Below are 6,728 nucleotides of genomic sequence, written 5' to 3' on the forward strand. Positions count from 1 at the left end.
ATGGCCTTAACGCTTCACATGGCTTGACAAAATGTTAGCTTTCATGGTAGACTTGTTAATGAGTTCCTAGTGATGACCACAGAAAGAATGCTTACTCAGATTTTTGTTGTTGCTGCTGTTTTTAAACATGTAAACTGAAATTTTATGGACTGAGTTTTCACTGTTTTTCTTGCATGTTGGAGAGGCTTATAAAGAGAGCCATTAAGATTTTTCATTTCCTTTGGCTAACTTCCTAAGATCTCTTTTTACATCCTTATTTCTCAGAGTGTAAATGAGGGGATTTAACATGGAGGTGACTGCTCCATAAAATATTGAGATGACTTTGTCCTCTTCTTGATATTCTTTTGACTGAGGTTTCAGTAACATGCAGATGGCTGTCCCATAAAATACGGTGACCACAGTTATATGGGATCCACAAATGGAGAAAGCTTTGAGTCTGGCCTCCACAGAATGGATCTTCAGCAATCACAATGCGAGTATAGATGAGGATGCAAGTGAATGGCAGGGGCAGGGTCAACACACTGATAGCCAGACCCAGAATTAGACTGACAGGGGTGTCTGAGCAGATAAGCTTCAGCAGGGCCGGGACCTCACAGGTAAAGTGGTTGATGATATAATGCCCACAACAATGAGCAGGGCTTGCAATGATTGGTATGACTGCTACTAAGAAGGCACTAGTCCAGGTTCCCAAGGCCAACTGTATGCAAACCCAATTGTTCACAATGACGGTGTGACGCAGGAGATTGGAGATTGCAACAAACCTGTCATAAGCCATGATAGCAAGGAGGAGACACTCTGTCATCCCCAGAAAGAGGAATGTGGTCATCTGGGCCTAACAGCTGGTATAGGAAATGGTAGGGAAGTCCTTGAAGCATTGGGCCAACACATATGGCTCCCAGCTGGTGGAGTAACAGATATCAAGGAAGGATAAATTACCAAGGAAAAAAATACATGGGGGTATGAGGTTGAGAATCCCATCTCACTACAACAGTAAGGTTGTTCCCAAACACTGTGACCAGGTAGAAAAACAGCAGACCTAAGAAGAAGGCAACCTGGATTTGAGGCTGTTGGGAAAATCCAACAAGGATGAATTCAGTTACCTCAGAGGCATTGTCTTTCTTTAGACTGCCCATTTATTTAGTTGTCTCAAGTACTGGGAAAGAAGACAAAACATCATGTTACCTAAATGAAGAAATAGGCAGAGTAGTATCTCAACAGCTTATTAGAAGCCATGTTCCGGATTAGTGTGTGTCGTTCATTTTACTAGGTTAGACTCAGCTGTTCAAGTGTCCAATGGTGGAAATAGAGGTTCTCTCTTTGTTTTTTTGTCTTACAGAACCATATATGATCAGGAAAGGCTTATTAAGTTGTTTGGACTGTTAGGTACCCCTTAGATCAAGTAAGACACATTTGATCAAGTAAGTTAAACATCAAGTTAAACATCAATAGTGGGTTAAACAGAACTACTAGTCTCATAAAGGGGCATAGCTAGATGATTGACTATATTCTTAACCAAAAAAAGAGGCAAATATGCTACATCTCCCCACCCAAAATGCTTGTTTATAGTCAGTTTTATTTAAGCTGGTTCATTAATTAGCAAATAATAATTTTTAAGGTTAAGCTCAACGATCCAGTTGTGAATTCTTGGAATACTTCTTTGCTTTTCAACTTTTTTTTTTTGGTTTTTGTTCATATATAATAGTAAAACCACCTATGCATGGTAAATTAGAAAGTGCGTATGTAGCTAAATCTATCACTCAGTTCAATGGAAAAACATCACCAGCCAAAATGACATGAAATAAACCAAGCAACGTGTGGGTTTACTGAAATCTCACTCTGCTTAGCTGTCCTAACAACTGTTTTCAAATGACAGAAACTTATTATGCGTAGATCCTGGCATCTCCATATAGTTCAGAACAAAAGCTTAAAGGGTGATGGGAAAATCTTATTAGATAAAACATTTCATGAAGACGACAGTTACCAGAAATTGTGAAGGGAGACAAGGGAAATCTTGGAATACATGTTTCCAGAAGTGTTCAGAAAAAAAAAAGAAAAAAGGCAGAGCTTTCTCAGTTTTATATAATTTCAGTAGGGAGTGAAAGAGATGACCCATTGAAGTCTCTTTTGGCTTTATGATTTTCTTTTTTTTTTTCATTTATTTTTATTAGTTGAAGGCTAATTACTTTACAATATTGTAGTGATTTTTGTCATACAATATGATTTTCTTATTTAGACATAGAATCAAACCTCTCCTTAACTGTATAGCTATATTAGTGCTATACATAATTAGGTAATTCTTCATACTAAATAGGCAGAATGTTGAAATACAGAGAGAAGGCAAGGGAGTCACCTGGATCCACTAATAAGCTGCACCATCTTGAGAAATTCAGTTTCCTCACACATAAAATGGGAATATCACCTAGCCCCTGGCAGAACTGTTCCAAGAATTCAGTCAGTTTAGTAGCTCAGTTGCATCCGACTCTCTGCGACCCCTTGGACTGCAGCACGCCAGGCTTCCCTGTCCGTCCATCACCAGTTCCCAGAGCTTGCTCAAAGAATTAGACAAGATTATTTCTATAAAGAACCTAACACAGTGCTTAGTACAAGTATACCACCCAAGATACATTAGCTCCCTTCCCACTTTCATGGCCCATGTAGACCTTTCCTTCAGCTTGGATTTCATCCTTGTAAAACATGTGCCAAAATGTCATGTCATTGTGTGTTTCTTTGTAAGGTTATCATGTTACCAGAAAGATTACCATCTGAAGTTTTTGGTTTGAGTAACAACTAAAGAAAGTTTGACTATGTAAGTCATTAAAATTTGTTCCTAATGGTAGGCGGGAAAAGACATATAAAGAGACGAAAATTACTCACTGACTTAGGGCTGGAGGACAGCAACAGAGAAGTGCACCTCATTCATAACAGAAGCATTTTGCAGTTGGCGACACCCCCACAAATGACTAATCTCCAAGAAGAAATTTGATTCTTTCAACTGCAAGGAAAAGAAGTTTAATACAAGCAGCTGTGGTAATAAATCTTCCTATCAGTTGTGGTTATAAGGTTGGAAAATCTTGAGTTAACTGTGCTGGTGAATCATGCCCATTTATTTCTACTTGTTAAATATCTTTTTCTTTTATTTACACAGAGTTGGCTTGTAATAAGGCTACCATGAAAGGTTGGTGTCTAAAAGACAATAGAAACATTCATTTTCTAGCATAATGATAATAAAAATAATAATAATAAATAGATGTCAATTCATGACATGCAGTTTTTCTTTGCCTGTACAAATATTAGAATGCTATTTCTTCTAGAAGTGTCCAAAATTCTGTTACTTTGTTCCCAGAAACACAAAAATAAATTGAGAAAATATCCTTTCTGAATACATTGAGATATATTTTTTTTTTTGGCAAAATCTAAACTATTTCTTTTTTAAAATTAATTAATTAATTAATTTTACTTTACAATATTGTATTTGTTTAAAACATTTGTGTTTGCCAAAAATGTATAGTCTACTTACAGACCAAAAATATTTAGGTGGTATTAAAGGAAGCCACAATTCAAATGCAAGAAGGAACTTTGAAAATTTGGATAATCTTGTGGTGGGTTTAAGAATTTATAAGCTCAGACTTGAAGAACAATTTCCACTTTGGGGATTTAGGAGATATCCCTGCTTTGTAATTAAGTTGCCTAATGCAAATAGAGAAGAGAGAAAACAAATAAGGAGGAGGAGACATCTGCTGTATTTAGCTCGTTAAAATAATGTTCACTTTCCTCCTAACTTGATTAATGAGCATTTCAGTGAATGTTCCCTATAGCGATGATTCTAGTCAGTAAATATGGTGGCAGTTGGGAACCAGCACTGCTTTTCCTCAAAGGAGAAACTTTCTTCTGCCTGGGTAGTTCTTCATTTACTTACTTTTCTGATAACAAGTTAAATATTCAGGTAAGTGCTATAAAGAATTTATATTGAGGAATTTTGGGGATCAAGATGTACATCAAAGTATGATTATGTAACTTAACTTTTGTGTTTACTGGATCCTCCAAAGATGTACTATGGTTGTCAATCCAGTTCTCTCAAGTATAATTGTGAGTTCAATTTAGTTTTTTTTTAACTTGAGGGACCTTTGTCTCTATATAATGGAAGTAAGACTGAGTGTACATTTTGGAAGCTATAAGCCCCTGGACTTAGCGACCATATCTGAGTCATTTCCATTTTCTTTGGAACTCTACCTCTCAGAGAGAAAACTCTTCAAAGATGTTTGTTGAAATAAAAGCTCTTCTTGTCACTTTAACTAAATGGATTCTTCCATTCAGGTATTTTTTACATTGCATTTAATCATACAATTTTTTCCTGAATTTTTTCCTTTCTGGCTGCCCCGTGCAGCACATGGGAATCTTAGTTTCCTGACCAGCTATCAAACCAGCAAAAGTCTTAACCATCAGATCATCAGGGAAGTCTCTTTTCCTGAAATTTTTACTTGTCAATTTCTTTGTACCAAAAAAGTGTATCAACTGACAGAGCAGGGCTCCGTAGAAATACAACATAAGAGAACTTTCATCCAGTTAGTCACTTCATGGCAGGTTCTGTGGGTCACTGTCTCCACAGAGTGTTGATGATAAGGTTCTGCTTATGTGAGATATTAGTTCCTCAAGAATTTTCTTTGTGATTCTATCCTGGGGAATTTCTCACACTCATATATTAAAAATATATTAAACCTTTGTGGAAATCCACAAAACACGAAGGAGAATAGGATGGTGAACATTTGTAGTAGCACACAAATTGAAAGAAATTGCAATGCCACCAAAGAAATATTTCACAGAGAACATGGTTGATGCTTCCCTGATGAAGATTACAGAACTGACATAGAGGCACACTACAATAGGAATGGAAAGCTTCAGCTGTCCAAGCATCTGATGGAAATCTCAGTCTGGTAAAGAGCAGGGCATCTGATAAATTTGGGATTTGCCTTGCTGACAATTTCATTTCTCAGAAGGTTAAAGAAGCATTGAGGGGAAATGATGCTATGGATTTAATTATGATGGAATGGGCCGGAATCTTGGACAAAATAACCATATCATCTAGGAGTTCATAATAGAAAGAAAGTCTATGGCCAATATTTCTAAAAGGAAAGTTGGCTATGAAATCAGATAGCTTTTCTCTGAATCTTTTTTTTTCCCTCTGAATCTTTTAATTTCAAATTTCTTAAACACTCTGATGATACTTTGACCAGGTACAGATAATCACAAGAGATTTAAGATGAAAATAGACCTTTTCCACTTCAAGAGCACAGCACAGAGCATGCAAACAGTCCAGACTCAGATCTCCTGCATGTAGACCGTACTTACATAGCAATCTCAAAAGGCCTAATTGACAGCAACTTTCCTGTCTTGTAGTCAGATTCCACTAGTGAAAGTGAAAGTCACTCAGTAGTGTCCAACTCTTTGCGACCCCATGGACTATACAGTCCACCAGTCCACAGAATTCTCCAGGCCAGAATACTGGAGTGGGTAGCCTTTCCCTTCTCCAGGCGATCTTCCCAACCCAGGGATCGAACCCAGGTCTCCCTCTTTGCAGGCAGATTCTTTGCCAGCTGAGCCACCAGGGAAGCCTAAGAATACTGGAGTGGGTAGCCTATCCCTTCTCCAGTGGATCTTCCTGACCCAGGAATTGAACTGGGGTCTCCTGCATTGTAGGCAGATTCTTTCAGAGAAGGCGATGGCATCCCACACCAGTACTCTTGCCTGGAAAATCCCATGGATGGAGGAGCCTGGTAGGCTGCGGTCCATGGGGTAGCTAAGAGTCGGACACAACTGAGCGACTTCACTTTCACTTTTCACTTTCACACATTGGAGAAGAAAATGGCAACCCACTCCAGTGTTTTTGCCTGGAGAATCCCGGGGACAGGGGAGCCTGGTGGGCTGCCATCTATGGGATCACACAGAGTCGGACATGACTGAAGTGACTTAGCAGCAGCAGCAGCAGGCAGATTCTTTACCAACTGAGCTATGAGGGAAGCCTAAGATTCTACTAGACCCATCCCCCTATGAGGGAAGCTCAAGATTCTACTAGGCCACATAGATTTGTGTGGCCTTATTTGAAAGTTTACCAGGTACCTGGATTTTACTTGTCGTGTGGGTATTTTTCTCAGAGCTTTTTGATATGTCTATGAGAGAATTCAATATATGCTTTGCGAGTCAGGCAGAATCATTCATTCATTTGTCCATTCAGTGAATATTTTTTGAGTTCATACCATGTATCCAATTCTGTTAAAGTTGCTGAGGATACAGAAATGAACAAATAGAGATTAGGCATCCCTTCTCATTTAACTTATACTCTATTTGGATGATAGAACAAAAAGTAGCAAATTAAGCAATTCATATCACAATAACTGTTATGAAGAAAGCAGAGTTGATATGAAAGAGAGTGCTGGAACAAGATTACTATTTGAGTTGAGACCAAAAGTACACAAAGGGACTATGTGAAAATCTAGGGGAAGAGAGTTCCAGGGAGAGGGAACAGTAAGTGCTAAGACTCTAAGGCAAGAATAAGTTTCACTGCTTGCTGAATAGATAGCAGATAACTGAGGCTGAAGTGTAGTGTAGGGTAACCAATCATCCTGTCTTGTCCCAGACTTTCTTGGGTTTACCACTGAAAGTCTCATGTAATAGGACACCTTTTAATCCCTGTGTGGGACTTTAAGTATTAGTATAGAAACTCACTACTCATT

At 38.3% G+C, this 6,728-nt stretch overlaps 1 pseudogene; it reads right to left on the reverse strand.

The window, feature by feature from the left end:
• Positions 1-201: 201 nt before the first annotated feature.
• On the reverse strand, positions 202-2,696 carry LOC122435704 (annotated as a pseudogene).
• Positions 2,697-6,728: the final 4,032 nt, after the last annotated feature.

Source organism: Cervus canadensis, chromosome X (genome assembly GCF_019320065.1).
Source record: "Cervus canadensis isolate Bull #8, Minnesota chromosome X, ASM1932006v1, whole genome shotgun sequence".
NCBI classification, from domain to species: Eukaryota; Metazoa; Chordata; class Mammalia; order Artiodactyla; family Cervidae; genus Cervus; species Cervus canadensis.